The following is an 18789-nucleotide window of genomic DNA, read 5'->3' as shown; positions in this document are numbered from 1 at the left end:
TATTGTCAATATTCCTACCTGATTTCAATTTGATGGGTTTTATTAGGGCAAGGCCATCTGTCCAGTGCTTCGAAAAAAAGAAAAAAGGACTATTGTAGAGGCGTCTATACCAGTTCGCCTACCAGACCATCAAACTTTCTCATCCAGAACCAACTAATGTGTCCCTATCTGCCATGCAGACACATAATTCAATCGATATTTATCTACTGAGCTAAATGTATTTATGTCCATGTCATGTCATCTACCACAATGAATCAAGGAAAAACAATCCTAGAAGAGGGACCTGGAATCAAGGATCCTCCCAGTGGTTGTGAGGAATTGGGTTGTTGGATGAGTGGGGTGTTAACCTTGCTCATGCATCTGCCACAATTCTGAAGGAAGTGGCTTAGGGCCACCCGGGTCATCACTGAGCACCTCTCAGCCTTCCATACCAAATGAAGAACTGTTTATTCATATATGCTCAGAGCGGGGGCCCATCTGCACAGTCTCAAGAGAGTGCTACAGAGGGAACTAAAGAACAGTAAGCATAGAGATACATCATGTCCATTTCATGGTTAGACAAGAACACTCCCACAGTGGAATTTTCCAAGCAGATGTAACTGGACAGTCATAGACAAAAAAGGGTTTGCTGTCTCGTATCTCGCCCAACCCAGCACAGTCCAAGGCCGTTTCACCCTGGGCTGTGATCAAACCACCAGACAGGTGGGAGAGGACCTTTATCGAGTGGGAAAGTTATGCACTGGCACTAACAGTCTTTATTGCAGAAACTAAACTTAGCGAAGGGCATTTCTCAGAACTTAGAAAGATTAGTTTTGATCACCATACAAAATGGAGTCCAAAAAGAAAAGGGCAGTATATAAAGAAGTGGTCCCAGCACAGTGATGTTTTGAATTGCAATATCAAAAGCAAAATCAATAAATAATAAACAATTAAATATTGCTAAAGTGTTATTTAATCACAAGAAGCACATGATAACTTTTGAATTAAGCCAACAATTTGCAAACAATATAAGAATAAAGGTTGGAGTGCCCAACTAGGTGAGGGGAGGGGAGGGGAGGAGGGTGATTTTAGTGAGGTAGTAGGGTAAGTGACTAATAACATTCAGAAGTATCACAATTAAGTTGTTAGGCATGTTGCTCAATGCCACATAATCATAATGAACTTCTTCAATTGGTATACAGTCATTTGTAAAGCCATGTACAATAGAACAAACACAGTGCACATTACACTATTGGTGGTACTGGCGTGGATGGTTTGTCGACGTTTCGACCCCTTAACCCATGTAGGTTGGTTTAGGTCCTTACTGACGGGGTCTTCCTCAGGACAAGGGTGAAGGTGTAGCAAGAGTTTGCACCGTGTTAGGGTTGGGAATCAAGTAGGTACAAACTTTGCGTCAAGGACAATAGGGCTCCAGGGCTCCAAAATGGCGTGGGTGGGAGTGATGGACACTTAAAAGAGAGGAAAATAAATGTTCACAAGGTTCTCAAGGCAGTAATTAATGCTGCGTAGATAAACGTGGCAAAGCCATCGGTAGGGGTAGTGAAGTAAATCACAAACAGTTTCTGGATGGACTCGTCAGTTAATCAGGCGTTCCTCTTCGGAATGAGAGTGCACTCCATACCATCCACGCCAGTACCACCAATAGTGCAATGTGCACTGTGTTTGTTCTATTGTACATGGCTTTACAAATGACTGTATACCAATTGAAGAAGTTCATTATGATTGTTGGCTTAATTCAAAAGTTATCATGTGCTTCGTGTGATTAAATAACACTTTAGCACTATTTAATTGTTTATTGTTTATTGATTTTGCTTTTGATATTGCATTTCAAAACATCACTGTGCTGGGACCACTTCTTTATATACTGCCTTGCACCCAGGTCCCAGTGATTTTGGGTATACCCTTTCCTACAACGAAAAAGAAAATGGTGCAGCGAATGCTAACAAAAACATGGCATTGTGTGAGCCTCAACGGGCCTATTCTAACAATTCCTGCCATGGTGAACAACTCATGTCACTAAATTAATCTGTGCTGAACCTTCTGGCAGTTTGCCACTAAAGCAGTCAGGCTTCATATAGAGGTAATATTCAAACATTTATGCAGCACACAAACAGCAATAAAGTGAAAACCCAACACAAGCAAAATCCCTCACCAATTTAGAAAAATAAAGTACATTTTATTAAATAATTTGACACCAAGCGGCAAAAATCAGTGGATGTGGAACCAGAGTTATAAATATTTAAAGTTTAAGGTAAAAACGAATGCCTAAAAGATGAAAGCGCCAACCTCAGATATCTAGACATGCGAGACCGGGCCAAAGCTGATAAAAAAGGTCTCTGAGAAGGTAGAAGTTCAGGGAGACAAACCTACAGGTGGTGTTCGAAGAGGAGGCATCATCGCGAGGGAGCCACTAGATAAAGTTGCAGTGAAGATTTCCACTTTCGGATATAGTCTCATTTTTTTGGAAGTTGAAAATCTCCATTGGGACGAAGTCTTTCGGCTACAGTTGATGAGAGTTCCATGAGATTGTATACCCCTTTGGCAAACAAGTGCTGAACAGGATTTGCTGCTGCAGAGAAGAAGGTAGCAGAAGCTGCCACAAAGTCATGCCAACTGGTGATGCACCTTGGTAAGATAGATGAGAAGGTTTATTCTGGCCTCCTCAAGGTACTCAGAATAGTTTTTAGCCAAAACATTTTGAATTCCCATGTTTTAAATTATGGCTATCTGTACACCTTTAACAAAACCATCAAGGGTACAGCACTAGAGTGGCTCCACTTCGGGGATAACGACTCACTCAGGCAGTGTCCCGGTACAGGTTCAAGATGGTTGGAGCCTTTTCTGTCCCTGCAGCTCTAATCAAGAGGCCATCTAACTCGTCCTTTGGAACTCTTAGGTTCAATTATTAGAACAGATCTCAAGCTGCAGGAAAGGCCTCACAGGGTTCGAGGCAGGCTCCAGGTCGTAAAGCAGTCCTTCTAGGTGCAGCAAAGCAGTCTTCTGAAGTACACAGCAGGCCAAATCAGCAGGCAGTCCTCTGAGAGTCCTTCCGCAGGTCCAGAAAGTGAACTGAAGAGTGGGTCTGAGGGTCCTATTTTTACACCTGGTGCCTTCTTTGAAGTCAGAGAGGTTTCTAGGGAATTCCCTTTGCAGTGTTTGATTTTTCCTACCTCCCTTGTCCAGGCTCAACGCTGGCTGCATGAACAATGCAGTGGTGACAAGGCCTTTGTGTGAAGGCAAGGCATAGTCTATTTAGTTGCAAGTAGGGCTGTACCCAGCTCGGTCCCCCATCCTACCAATTATGGCCCATCCATGCACACCTAATCGCTCTATTCTGTGTCTGTCTCAAGAATAAACAAAGTCCAACTGCCAACTACACCCTGTCATGTGACCCAGGAACAGGCTGCAGGCAACAAATAGGGCAGGAAAATGCCAAATTTCTGAAAGAGGCAATTCCAAAATGTTAACTTAAAATCTTACGCTACTGTTAAAGAGTGATTTAAATTACAAACAGACACGAAACATGAAATGTATTCCTGTTCTCAACAAACTTTAGCACTTATTAAATGTGATAAGGTAATCCAATGTTATCCTATGGGAGAGGTAGGTCTCACAGCTGTAAAAAACGAAATCAGTAGTTTTTCACTACCAGGACATGTAAAACTTAAACATACATGTCCAGTCTCTTAATAACAACACACCATGCCCTTTGGCTACCTAGGTCCAATCTTAGAGGTTACATATAGGTAATAAAAAAGATGGTTTAAGGCTTGGCAAGGGGGTTTATTTTGCCAAGTTAAATTTGCAGTATAAAACTGCATTCAGGCTGCAATGGTAGACCTGGGACATGTTTTAAGGGGCTACTTAAGTGGTGGCATAATAAGTGCTGCTGGCCCACTATTAGCATTTAAGATACGGGCCCTGTGTTTATAGTATCCCACTTTACTTTTACCAATTTTACCAAGTTTCAGGGAGTGAGCACATGTGCTATAGCACTGGTTAGCAGTGGTAAAATGAACAGAGTCATAAGGCCAACAAAAACAAATTCAGTAAAATAGGAGGGTGAAGGCAAAACATTTGGAGGAAGACCACCCTAAAGCAGATAGGTTTAACAATGGTGTTGCCAAAAATCTGAAACCAGCCTCATTCTGCAAGTTAATTAAACGTACAAAAATTCTTCGAATTCTTCTACGCTACACCTTATGTAGCCAACTAGTCTATGCTCAGGAATTTACAGTGAAGGCCAAAACTAGCAGATGTAGAGCCCACGGTGTGTGAGCTGTCGTGATCAGGGTGTGGACAGAACCATCACCTCTTAGTCACTACATAAATAGTGCCACTGGTGTCTCATGCACCAGACAAATACCAATGCAACAAAGTCTTTGAACAAATGGTGCCCACAGTGTCTCATGCACAAGCTACCAGAGTAACTCTAAAAAAAAAAATCTTTATGCCAATCTTAGTGACCAACCTGTATTCACGAATCAACGTGGTTCACGGTGAGGGCTCCAAATGCTGCTCTTAGATGTGCACAGCTCCATATGCCAAAGTATTATGCTGTAACAAAAACGAATATCGCATACTGCTTATCTCATATCTTGCTGTCTGAATATATTGCATCAAACTACATATTCTATTAATCCTATGACAAATGTGTTATTACAAAGCAATGCAACATAAAACGAGCGCTCAAATACTGCTCCTCACAATTCACATAAATATAGTTGCCCAGTTCTCAGTAGGGTAATGTATGCCAATTTCCCTGTTTGCAGCGTACGTATGAGTCATATTTCCAGGCCTGATATGTGATACCTGTATTCCTGCTATATTGCAAGCCAAACAAAACGGTTATGTCCATATTATAACCCAAGTTTCAGAAATGGCCCTTTGTTATGCAATGAAAGCTTCTAGAAGCATCGTAAACAGCTGGGACACTGTTGAGCTTAGCAAAGCTCTCTTAACGAGAACTCTCTTTACTAGCATGTATTTCACAAAAATGTTGTAAAAATATAAAATATTATATTCAAGGTATTTGTTTAATGCATATTACATGTACAGCCCAACATCAACACTAAATAGATTCTGATTTGAATCTAAACCATGGTCAGCATTTATCCCACAAGAGGATAGCAAAAGACCCGAAACCTCCTTCTATTGCTGCACTGATGTGGACTCAAATACTGCACGTTAGTAGGGCACTTCTGGGTCATCGTTAAATGCACATAGGAAAGAGCAGTTCAAAGCAGAGGTGAAGTTGTTTCAGATAACATCACCCAGGTCCATCTAAACACCCAGGGAAGAAACTGAGATTAACTGCTGTCCATTATCCAGATGGGCTGCAGAAAATAACTTGAAAATGTAGGGGCAGGGGAGTGCGTGGTAGGTAATTAAACAAAAACTTTAGTGCCATGGACTAGACAAGGCAGCTCCCTGTCAAGAAATTCGTGGTTTGTCTGTGCTGCTGAGCAAATGCTATGTAAGGCAACACAAGATGTGAATGATGTTACATGTCTTTGATCAAAGAGGGTAGGAGAATGGACAAGTTGTGACTGTGCCATTCTCCGAGTACCGCGGGAAGCCCTTTATATGTGTGCGGGGCAAACCATGGCACTTCAAAGCAGCATCACAGGTAATATAGTAAAAGGAAATGTGTGCATGCAACTAAGTAATCAAATGGTCCCAGCGTAAAATATTGCACGGTAAGTCCGGGGTCTAACTGATGATGCCCTACAGGAACAAAGAGAGAGGATGGGTTGTGTTTCTTTGGTTCAGAAAACAGGGGTTCACAGCGTAGTCTAACAGACAGTGCAAAAACGATTTCTGAGTGAAATCTTTGATTTCTTCTGGAGGGGGATCTATTTAAGCCAATGTATGAAATATCCAGAACACTGGGGTCTGGCAGTAATCTACAGGGTTTAGGTCCAGTAGGAGAAGTGTGGGGTTATAACAGCATCCCTTTCCATGCAGAGCTTGAGATGACTTCAGAGCAGGCAGCAAGTTAAAAGGTACACATGTGAGAAAGTTTATTATTAATTGAAGTGGGCGGTAGTGCTCTTCAAGTATTAATGGCACAATCCTTGGCAAGGTCCAGTTATGCTTCATTAATTTATACCTGAACTCAACCCTTGGTAGCTGTAGCACAAAGCAGACAGGCTTTACTTAGGAAAATTGTGTAAAGCATTTATCAGTACCAAAATAGCTAAAATGAGAAAACACAACACAATAAAAATCCCATGACAATTTATAAAAAAAGAGAAACATATAATGAACAAATAGACACCAAAACAGGAAACATCAGATACAGGGAACAAGATATATGATTTTTCAAAGTTTTAGATCGTGCTAGCGCCAAAAGCACAACACGCCAACCGTGGGTATCTGGTTGTGCCAAACTAGGTCAAAGTCAAAAGTTAAGACCTACAGCAATGGAGCATGGGTCAGATACAGGGACCAGGTTTGGTGGAAAATTTTGCCTTCTGACTAAAATTATTATGAGAAGTCGAAAATCCTCAGTGGAGCAATATGGCAGCCTATGGCCAAGATGGGTTCCACGAGGCCAGATAGCCATCGTAAGATGTCCCTGTGAAGCCATTGACTTTTGGTGGGAACAGTCAGAGTGAGAGCATTCTAAATTCACGTCCAAAGAAAATCCTCCGCTGGCCAGCTACTTTCAACATCTTTTCCCACTGAAGATTTCTATCTTCAGACTTTGAAACATTTTTGGAAGTCAAACTTCTTTCAGTGGGGCAGACAAGCAAGTTGAATCTAACCAGCAGTGTGAGGTTGATGGCTGTAGCTCAGTGACGATCCATTGGTAGCCTCTGTTACCTTTTGGACAAAGTTTGGAAAAAGTATTTGTGTCCAGTTTTGTATTTTTTGTTGGGTAGAGAGTCCAATCTTCACCAACGAAGAATTCAGAATATTTTGAGCACCATTTAGTGGCTGGGACTCAATCTCCCTGAAGTCACCAACAAGATCCAGGACAAATCAAGTTGGAACTGGTCAGCTGAGCTCACCAGAATCTTGGGCTTCTTGCAGCTTTTGTGCTCCTGGAGCTTAACAGACTAGCCAACTAGCCCAGGCAGACCACTCTTCAGTAGTGGGTGCAAGTGGAAGCAGGTCCAGTCCTTGGGGTCTCTCTCCACAGGGTACAGTAGGTGCAGTCCTCTTTCTGAAGTCCAGGAGCAGTCTTGCTTCTGTCTTCTACAGGTCTAGAGGTGGTCTGAAGAAGGTATCCAAGGGTGCCAGTCTGGCACTAGCTTGTGGCTAACTCTCCAACCAATAGGGAAAATTTCCCAGGAGCAAGCCTACCTACTTTGGAATCACTTCCCTATGGGAGCCTACTCCTTTTACGCGCAACACTACAGAATCTCTCTCTCCCCTTTTTTCTAGAGAAACTACACACCCCTATGAGTAGATTACTATAGGGAATGGTCCCCATAAAGAACGCAAAGCTATCGCCTCCAGAGAGGAGCGATCATTCAGTGAGGGCCCACTGCGGTGGGTCCGAGGTACCAGTGAGCAAGTATGCCATTTGCGATAGGTGGAGAACTAGGGTGTAATGTTCCACTGACGGGAGACCAAAGCCTTCACAGGAGCGGCATGCCATGAGTTTGGACATAGCTAGCTGGGGCTGTGAAGAGCCCCATGCGAAGGACCGAATCTGGGAGTCGAAGAGGCAGAGAGTGCTTAAAGGCACCAGTACAGGGAGCATTCCCAGCATGTAAGTGAAGTGCGTTAGTGTGACCATCCTCACCGCCTGCACCCTGCCCCACATGGAGAACCCCATTAGGGACCATTTCTCAAAGTCCAGTTTCATCTGGTCTACCAGGGGGTCTAAGTTGTCCAAGACCATCCCGTCCATTCCTCTATTGACTAGTATCCCCTAGTATTTGAGACGCGAGGACTTCCAACAGAAAGGGTAGCTGTGGATTGCAGCTTTCGTCGTGTCCTGGGCTGGGCCTTGCTCTTGTCCCAGTTTACTTTGTATCCAGATAGGGTCGCAAAATCATCGATAGCTTCCATTACAGCTGGCAAGGAATGATGGAGATCTGTGAGGGTGAGCAGTACATCGTCTGCGTCGAGGCAGAGTTTGGATATTCTGCCCACGAGTGGAACACCCGTAATGTGTGCCAGAGGCCAGGGGTTTGATGGCCACTAGAAACAGGAGGGGAGATAGCGGGCATCCCTGTGTCTGAAAGCAACCCCCCACAGTTGACCTGTGCTGTTGGCCAATCATACAGCAGTCTCACCTTGGCAATGAATTGGTCTCCTAGTCTGAATCTTTTCATAGTAGCGAAGAGGTATCCCCACTCTCTACGATCAAAAGCCTTCTCAGCGTCCAGGGTGAGGGCCATCGCATCTACTGGGAGGTCCTTGGACGCTCAGAAGATGTGGGCCAGGAAGGGGAGGTGCTTCCTGGAGGAGCGGCCCGGCACAAAACCAACCTGCGTGTGGTGGTTTAGAGATGGAATCACTTTACTGAGGCTTGCCGCCAAGATGTTCGCGAGGATTTTGATATCACCTTTCAGCAGAGAGATGGATCTGTAACTGCCACTAAGTAAAGGGTCCTTCCCAGGTTTGGGTAGGACTGTGATCACCACCTTGTTGGAGAGAGGCCCCAAGGAGGCCGTCCATTCCGCCTCCTGGAATGTGGCATGTAGTGAGTCAACTGTCTCCTCATCTGACCACTTACAAAAGTCTGCAGGGAAGCCATCCTCCCCCAGGGCTTTGTGATATGGCAATTTGCAAATGGCCAGCACTATCTCCTCTCTGATCGCTCCCGTCAGTAGTTCCCTACCCTTGTCTGACAAGCGGAGGAGGTCTACACCCTCCAAGAAGGTGGCCACCTATTCATGCTAGCTGGTCGCCTCTGGGGAGCATGATGTCTTGTAGAATGAAGCAAACTCACTGACAATGTCCTGTGGGTGGATGAGAACCTCCCCGCTTGCTGAGGGTATGGAAGGGATGGCCATGGTGGCCTCCCGTTGCCTTAGTTGGGCCGCCGGTAGGCGACCCTCCTTCTCCCCCTTTTCATAATGATGTCCCTTCAGGCATTGTAGTGCATATTCAGTTTTGGAGGTAAAGAGGCCATTGAGGGTCAGGCGGCCTGTTCCAGGAGTCGGCAGTTGGGCAATGTAGGGTGGGAGGAGTAGAGGTGAGTAAGGGAAGCTATCTGCCCCTCCAGTTTGGTCCGGCGGAGAGTCAATTGTTTATTGGGCACAGCAGCATCTCTTATGTGTTGGCCCCTTATTGTTGCCTTAGCGGCAGCCCACAAAGCTCTATGGGAGTCCACCAAGTTTCTGTTGTCCAACATGTATGTGGAAACATGGGCTTTCAGTTGGGACTTGTCCTGAGGGGTGAGATATCGTTGTACATTTAGGCACCATGATTTGCGACCAGTGGAGGCCAGGCTCATGTCGAGGGATAGAAGAACCAGGGAATGATCGGACAGCGCGGCTTCCAGCATTTGAGACTCTCTGACAAGTGCTTTTTTACTGGGAGATGAGGAAGAAGTCCAACCTAGGTTGTTTGCCATGGACTGGTGAAAGGAAGGTGTACGCCTTAACCGCTGGGTGGCTGAGATGCCAGTGGTCTACCAGGCCGATGTCCGAGGCCACTTCGCCAAACAGGGCCCTCTCTGTGTGGTTACCTTTGGCTACAGGGTCTGTCATGTACAGACCTGCATCCCGGGCGAGGTTCCAGTCCCCTCTGATAACACACCTTGACACCCAGATCTCCACAAAGGTATCTGTCTACCAACTGCCACTTGGCAAATGTATATATGCCCTCCTGGTCAGACCATGTTTCCACAACAGTAACGGGCTGTGATTTCCAGATAAGGATAACCACTCCACACTTGTGGGGTGTCTCTTACCCGGTGGATGGTGTAATTGCAAGGCTACTATGGATCACCCTGCCCACCCATTTGCGGCGCAGCTAGCTAGAGTCCAGCTTATTCAGGTATGTATCCTGCAGGAGAGTCTCATCTGCTCTCTTTGCCTGTAGGCAAGAGATCACTTTTTTCTGGTTGATATAGTGCGTGAGGCCGTTATCATTCCAAGATAGGATGTGAAGAAGGTGGGTGGCGCATACATTGGAGGTGGACATGGGTCCTCAGGAGACCCTGGCAGTGCCGGGCTGTGATGGAGCACAGGAAAGGAGAACCATGGGGAGGGAGGGGGCGGGGTGGAAAAGGAGGCATTCAGAGGTGCGGGGAGGTATGTGCACAGTGAGGTGTCATGGTCAGCTAGGAGGCTGGAATGAGGATGGGGTGTGTGGAGGGCGACAGACCCAGGTGAGAGGATGGGTGACCGAGAGGAGGCAGGAGCAATTTGTGGTAAAAGAGGGAAGAGTAAGGGCAGGGAGGTTGGGATGTCTCTTTGGGGGGGTGGGATGGGAGGATGGGTGTTGTACCGGACATGCAGGGGGGTGCTCCCTGGGCAGCCCTAACTGGTGAGGGGGTGGGCTGCTAAGGGACGCCTAGGATGTGTGCCATCTGGGGTAGGGGAAGGGAGGTAGGGAAATAAATAGGGATGAGCTGCAGCAGTGGGATGCAGTGCAGGGGACACTGAACTGTGTACCATGTGTCTAGATTTGTGGATACGGTGTGCCAATGAGACCCCTTCGGGAAGGCAGGGCAGTCTGAGTGGTGGGTGAGTATGGAGCATAGGAGGTCTGCCAAAGTCACTGGGCGTATAAAGCAAGAATAGGCATTCCTGGGCATCCTGGGTGGTATCCGTTGGTCCTGGGTGCCATGGGCATGTTGTGGGAAAAGGGTGCACTGCCCTTGACAGGGGTGGAACTTTGTCCAGGCTGATGCAATAGGCGGAAGGTTGGGTGGGCCTGGTTGCATAGGGTGAATGCTCAACCACGAGCTTCAGAATGGCGGCGGGCGGCCGCTGGCAGGGGAGTGATGTTCCTGCCAATGGAGGGGAGGGGTACCAGGACGAACTTGTAAGGAGTGGTCTCAGATGAGGGGGGGCTAATGGAACCCATATCCAATGAAGCTGCAGGAACCCAGAAACAAGGGGCTGAGGTAGGCAAACTAGCATACTGCAAGAAACAAAACAACATTTTGGCTCATAGCGCTACTAGTAGTAATAGGGCATGCTTGCAGGAGAGTTGGGGAGAGGAGGGGTACCCCGAGGCTGCCTCAGGCCACCAGACTACCACAGCAACGTGCATATGAGTCTAGCACTGTTCTCGCTGGGAAGCCGGAAAAAGCAGTATACAGCGCACATAGCATTCATGCAGGAATTACAATCAGAACATTCAAGTATTCAAAAGGTAAACAGTCATGATGATACTCAGCCAACTGGCTGGCACTGGTACCATAGGTCCTCCAGCCACTCCAGGTTCCTCACATTACAACAGTACCCAGGGCAGTCACTCCACAGCCGGAGCTGTTTTTAGGGGGGAACGTGATGGTCCTGGTCCTGAGTGTGGATAGCCACAGCCTGAAGGGCTTGGACTCTGTCATGCTGGGAGCCTGCTGCTCTGTCAGGGTCTCTGCACCGGTTTTGGGTTTCACTGTCTTTCTGCCAGCACCTGCTGGAGGAAGGGGGTAGGGATGTTGGTGATGGATGGTGGGCATCTGCAGCCGTGGAGGAGGCAGTATCAATGTCCTGCATGGAGAGTCCATACAAGAAGTGGCGCAGGTTCTCCAGGTCAACTAATTCTTTTGTGTTTCCGTCCCTGGTGATCCCCAAATGGGCAGGTTCGAAGCGGCCATATTTAATGACCAACTTGCGGAGCTGGTGTCAAAGATAGAGGAAGGCTTTGCGGCGGTCATTGGGTTCCCTTGAGAAATTCACTGCAATGTGGATTTCATGGCCTTTGTATATGTAAGGACCATTTGTGTGAGCTGCAAACAGCAGTTTCTGGGACTGCTCATGCCATAGAAAGCAGGTGATGAGGGGTCGAGGGTGCGTTGAAGAATCTCGTCATGGCGGGCTGCTGTAGTGAGCCCGCTGCATCTCCAGTGGAGGATCAAATATGAGATCGATGAGCTCCCGGAGGATGCCCCTAAGAAAGGACTTAGCATCAGGCCCCTTTGTGTTTTCCGGGAAGCCGTAGAAATGAACATTGTTTTGCTGGCTCCGATCCTCCAGGTCAATGACCTTGCCACGCAAGAATATGAGTTCCTGGTCCTGCACAGGCAGGGTGTTTAGGCGTTCTTCCACCACAGTGACTCACTCATCCAATCCATCTGAGCTGTTCTGGAAGCCTGCAATGTCCAAGTGTATAGAGATCTCAGGTCGCAGCACCCAGTGTGGAAATTGTCGTGTTCATGCCCTCCAGTGGGTGACTCACCGCTGTGATTTCCTGGAGAATGAACTCCATAGTGGAGTCCTGAGCGCTGCTGGTGGGGGGTTGGGGCTTGCCGGACTCTGGAGAAGTTGCTCCCCTTGGGTTGGCCATGGTGCGAGGTTGGTTGAGGGCTTCAGTGAAGAGGAGTAGCCACGCAGGTTTGCCTTTGGTCTTGCCAGGTCACATCACCAGCCTCGGCACCGGGCCCATGGGTGCGAGAAGAGGGCCCTGTCCTCACATGGCTGTGATGCAGATTCCGCCTTGTCCCCCTAGATGCACCTACCCCACAGTGCCAGGTGTGGACCAGTAGAACAATAGAGTTAGTAGCAGCGATTGTGTCGGTGCCCGCTCCAGGTTGGGATAGTGGAGTGGCCCACAGAATTCCCCAGTGGTGGGTCCAACTGTGTGGTGGTTGGGGGCACTGACAGTCTCCAGAGTCACTGTCCTCGGGATGAGAGTCCGCAGGCAGGAGGACTGTGGGCGACAACATAATTCACAGCTGGAGCAGGCATTCTAGTTTGCCCGCATGTCAGTTCCAGCCAGGGTAGAAGGCTGACGGTTGGTGTTGTGCAGGCTTCTCCGAAGCCCTCTCTCCACCAGTTGCCAAGGTGGTGGTACGATGCGGTCTGCAAGGTCCGTCCAGCGGTAATCCAGAGACTGTTGATCAGGCAGCACCTCAGAAGGGCTTGTTGGCTGAAGCGGTCCAGCTGCTCGTGGCTGTCGGTCTACCTGAGCACCGCAGAAGCCTCGGGAGTGGGCCCGGGGAGGGCTTGGCAGCCCCACAGGAGGTGGTGCGTATGAAGGCAGTACAGGCAATGAGTCCTGATCCAGTTTAGGCTACGCGGGCAGGAAGTCCCAGGAAAGGTCCTGAGAGTCAGGCAAATGTCCCCAGCAGTGTGGGTGGGTGGCAATGCTTCTGGGACCAATGTGGTTGAGGGCTAGAAGTGTTCAGCCCAGACCTTTGCCATCAAACTGCTGCTCCGTATGTGTCCTGCTCTGGCAGTCGCTGATCTGCAGGGGCAGTGGGGCTGTGGGTCTGTACACCTCTGCCAGCCCTCACCTATGATCCGGGTGCCCGGTGGGGCGGTAATACCCAACTTGGGGGAAGGGTCAGTTGTGTCAATACGTTGAAGGCCAAGGACTTCTCTTGTGCCCCCACCAGGCCCTATTGAGGGATAAAAAGGTAGATTTCCCGTATAAAAGGAGTATCGGACCAATATTATGTTAGCATGATGCATCTATACTTACCCTTTCTGTTTAATATATATGCTTTTGTTTGGAGGAAATTCGTTTATTTCCTCGCTGTATATCTATTGCTAAAAGACTAGGCCTAGAACCACACAGATGCCATCTTCTGATCATATGCTCGAGCATGGGCTGTGATCACGTTTTGATCACGTGCAGTTGTCAGGCCCCAGTTCATTTGAGTTACTGGTAGCAGCTGAAGATAGGCTGTTCACTTTACTGTTCTAAGACTCAAGGTCACATCTGGCTTTGGGGGTGATAAGCGCATTCCCGGAGGTGCCGTGTCTACACTACCAGGCACCAAGACGAAAGGGAGTCACCCCTCCTGACCTCATCAGTAATAGGTAGTCAAGCCTTTGTACTGGTCTGATGTGTGCCATATATGGTCCTTTCCTGGAGCTCGAGGGCCAACTGGTGTTTTTCCTTTTACAGTGATTGTATGTATCGAACCGAAAAGTATATAACCTCATGTTTGAATATGAGCCAACAGTCTTCTCGACGCAGCCAGGTGGGAGTGGCCAGAGTCATTGTGGGACTGTAGGGGGCAGTCAGAGCCAGGAAATGAGGGGTGCCCCTTGGGCATATCAGGCAGCAGATGCGGGGGTCACTCACAGGTTGCAGGCTTTTATATCACACAGTCGGGGGCCCAGGGAAGTCCAGATGTCAGCTGGGGTGGAGGTTTGCCCTGGAGGTGGCTCAGGTACAGCACTGTGGGCTAAGACTTCCTGGTTGCCTCCAGACCCAGAGCTCCTTTGCCGATGTATGCCAGGTCGACCGATCTTGGGACTTTGCCTGCTCCGGTAAACAAAATGATGCCTGTTGTCGACCGGGGCGGCAGCCCTCCCAGAGGGTGTCTCAGGCTCAGGCCACAGTACTGTGGGCTGAGGCTTCTTGCTTGCCTCTAGGCCCAGCGCCCCCAGGAAGATGGATACCAAAGCTGGAAGTCAGCAACAACAGCCAGAAGACAGGAGCCACGATCCTCGCTGAATGAGCGTGACAGGGAGACAGGTCATCAATCTCCCGCCATGCCGTTAGCCACTGCCACCAACCAGGGCCCATCTCTTGCATTAAGCTCCGGAGTTAAGTGGACATTGTCTCCTGTGGCCAAACCATGCCCCCCATAATTTAGTAATTTGACTAGACAAGATAAAATATTGTTTTATAATATATGTAAAATCAATGTTAGTCCTACACTGAAATCATTGCATTTGCTGTATTTTATTCAATCTTAAATATCTTATTAATTGCATTTTTAGAGATAGTATATGAACAAAACCTGTGCATTCTGAGTCCTTCCTCACTGTTTAATCATCACATTTAAATGATGTGAATTCTGTCATATTAAAGCCCTACACGGAATTGAATTCTTTTGAGGCTGTAAAAGTGCACTGTTTCTCGCAAATTGCACAAAGGCATTCATGAACTTGGTACTTATGGAAGAACGCAATAATGCCTTTGGACAGTTGCAAGGCATCATGGACTTTGGAGTTCTGGCAATATAGGCGCATTGTGATTGGAGATGAACCCACTCGAATATTCTTATTAAAAATGCATCAGCAATACATAGATTTAAAGTATGGGTTTTAAAAAAATGAAAACTGATCTCCTAGTAATTAAGAACTGTGGAAATGCATTTTAGATATAGTTTATGAACAAAACCTGTGCAGTCTGAGTCCATCCTCACTATTTAATCATCTCAGTGTATTTAAACTCACCAGCAACTAACCCTTGTCACTTTGGTTGATATTTATTAAAACATTTACTACAAAAGGGATTAAGTGGTCTTTTAGCGTGTTTAAGATAGAACTCAGATATGGTGCAGCTGTGTTGTAGGATAATAAATAAATAATATTAAAAGGCAACTAATAAATTAAGCTTTGTGTTTGTGTTTTGGTTTGGATTTGTGTTTGGTACATTGAAGAAAATGCTCGTGGTTATAAAACTAGGTTCATGTGTAGATTTAAAACTGCAACATAACATAAAAACTGTTTTTTTTGTATTATGAGTAAGCCAGTAGTAAAGTAGTTGGTACACTGACTAGAATAAAAATTCAAATATACTTTTTTTTTTACAGAAAAATATCTGCATAACTACAGACAGAATTCCTACAAAAGCTCCGATGAAGAAGGAACAGAAGCAACTACAGTATCTATGCAGAACTGAGAAACAAAAGCAGCAAAATGAAGAAAAAGTGGTGAAATAAAAAAGAGCTACTGGTAAGAGGACAAAGTCATTTCTTGAAAATATATGTGGACATTTCCAAAGGATACAAAATAATGAAAATAAAATTTAAACTATGAGAAAGAATAACAGTGGACAGCATCTATATAACAAGAACAGGAAAGAATGTAACAAAGATGGACATACCTTAACCAGGAGACAGAAGCAGTTTAAGTAAATCAGAGCCAGGATGTTTCATCGTAAAGTAATTATAAATCTACTGAGTGTAGGAAAGTAGTTTCTGCTTCTAATGGTTACCCCCAATTTTTTGCTGATGTCACACTTTTTGGACTAGTCTGCTATCCAGGACCCCAGTCTATCTGCTTTCTTCCTTAAATTGCTATGTATGTACTTTCGGTACACTCCAAATGGATACTGGGGTACCCTTATCAGTCCCTAGTATATGGTACACCATCTACCTAGGGCATAGGTACCCCAGGGACCTCCCATGGGCTGAAGCATGTATTATGCCACCCATGGGAGGCCATTTAAATTGACACGACAAGCCTGCTACAGCAGACTGTGTAAGCTGGTGCTTGCACCACTTACTTAAGATATAGGTTCACTATATCTATCTAAATCACTACACTTAATAATCTATCAGTCACCCCCTATGGCAGGCTTTATCAATCCTGAAGGCAGGGTGCTGGGTTTTACATGAGAGGGTGCCCCTGCATGAGCAGAGCACCTATGCAGCCTTCGGAGACCGTTCTCCGGGTTTGTCTGTGATGCAGCCAGACATTTATTTATTTTATTTATTTACGTAATTTTTATAGCGCAACAAATACCCTGGGGTGTCTCGGCGCTGTGGAGCTACTGGGGTCAGTCATCCTCTCACTGGTTAAATAACCACGTTTTTAAGAGCCTGCGGAAGCTCATCAGATTCGGGGCAGTTTTGATGGAATGTGGCAAAAGATTCCAGAGTTTTGGGGTGGCCACCAAGAAACGTCTATCTCCCCAGGTGGCCGTTCTTGTGCGTGGAACAGTGAGGAGGTTGGTATTGGCCGATCTTAATTGCCGTCTAGGAGTGTATGGCTGAAAGGCTTCCGTCAGGAACCTGGGTCCTATGCCGTGTACTGCCTTATATGCAATGCAGAGGGCCTTGAATTTAATGCGGCTCTCTACTCTCAGCCAGTGGAGTTGACGAATGCCAAGAGTGGTGGAGTTGCGGCGAGGAATGCTCAGGAGAATCCTGGCTGCCGCATTCTGGATGGATTGCAGCTTTGTTATGACACGCTTCTGGGTATGGAGAAAGAGAGCGTTTCCATAATCCATTTTGGAGAAGACTAAGGTAGAGACCAGAGTCTTCCCAGCTGAGGGAGGGAGATAAGGGAGCAGCTTCTTAATCTTTTTCAGAATAAAGAATGAAGACGACACAACCTTGTTTGTATGAAGGTCAAATACCAACTTGCTGTCAAAAATGACTCCCAGGTTTCTGGCTTTTTCCACTGGGACAGGTGGATAGCCGAGCTTTTCCGGCCACCAGTTAGAAGACCATTCTGGAGAGAGTTTTCCAAAGGTCATAACCTCGGTCTTGTCCGAGTTGAGCCTAAGACAATTAGAGGCCATCCAGGTACTGACCTCAAGCATAGCTCTCTGGAAGTTGGCTGCCACAGTGCAGCCGTCCTTATGGATGCACAGGACCAGCTGGGTGTCATCTGCATAGGATGTTAGCCGTACTCGATGTGCTTTTATTACCCTCGCTAAGTCCGCTACATAAATGTTAAATAGCATGGGACTTAGCGAGGAACCTTGTGGAACTCCACAAGGGAGTGCAGAGGTGGGTGAATAGAAATCTCCCAGCCTTACAGTCTGGGTACGGTCTGCCAGGAAAGATGAAATGAGATCCTTGGCCAGACCGCTTATGCCCAGAGCTGTGACACGGTCGACTAAGGTGGCATGGTCGACCGTGTCAAAGGCCGCTGACAAATCCAAAAGGATGAGGACAGCCGCCCTCCCCTGATCCATGATTGCCCTGATCTCGTCAGAGGCCTTAATCAGGGCGGTCTCTGTCCCATGCCCTTTCCTAAAGCCAAACTGCGTTTCATCGAGAAGTTGGTGGGTCTCGACGAACTGTGAACATATATGTTTAAGGGCATTATAACCTTGCGGTAAATGCTAACTTTAAAACGGCTGCTTAGAAACATGTTGTGTTTGGTGTCAAACACCTTGCAATCATACCTCCACACCAGTAGTTGGTGTGGAGGTATGAATCCACCCTTCAAAATGGTCCACCCGGTACCAGCTTTCTCGACCTGGGCAGCATAAAATGGACGCTGCCAGCCACAGGCACGATTCTGCTCTCCTGCTGCTGAGCTAAGCTCGAGCAGAGGAAGGCATGACAATAGGCATCCTGTCACAGGAAGGTGTGACCACCTCCCAGACAGGGTTTAGTGTATTAGGGCTGGGTGGGTGCACTCTGAGACTGCCAGAAAGTCTGCACTGGGGGCACAATTGGTGTCCCTGTGCATAGTCCAGCTCAAACCAGTTCTGGGAGCCATTGGCTCCTGCTCTGGTGCAAAACTGCACAAAGGACATGGGTGTAGTCACCCCTTTCTGTTCTGCCCCTCCCCTAGGAGGGACCACAGGATCTTTCCAGCCCCTTCCCATGGGTATAAAGTGGGATACCTGGGTACAGGACTTTAGATTTTACCTGGACAAGATTCTGCTAAGAATAAACCCAAGTACTTCGATTGCCTGTACGATGCCGAACAACTGAAGAATCTCATTTGGAGTAAAGGAGTTACTCCCCTGCAAAAGCAGGCACCTAAACGCATCTGACCGGTCTGCTTCTCCCATGCTCCGGAGGACTCTGAAGATTTCAGCAACACAGGAGGTGGGTTCCTGAAGGTCCCTGAGGTAGATCTGCCCTCTCAGCAATTCTGAGACCAGTATCCCTCGTGGGGACCGTGCAACCCGAACCCCTGTACCCTGCGTACATTTGCAATTGCATATGCTGGTTGATGATTCCTGAGCTTGTGCATTGGACTCTGTGTAGTCCTGACCCCGAGC

Source organism: Triturus cristatus, chromosome 2_1 (genome assembly GCF_964204655.1).
Source record: "Triturus cristatus chromosome 2_1, aTriCri1.1, whole genome shotgun sequence".
Lineage (NCBI taxonomy): Eukaryota > Metazoa > Chordata > Amphibia > Caudata > Salamandridae > Triturus > Triturus cristatus.
The sequence above is the reverse complement of the archived record's forward strand: the minus strand, read 5'-3'. Positions refer to the sequence as shown.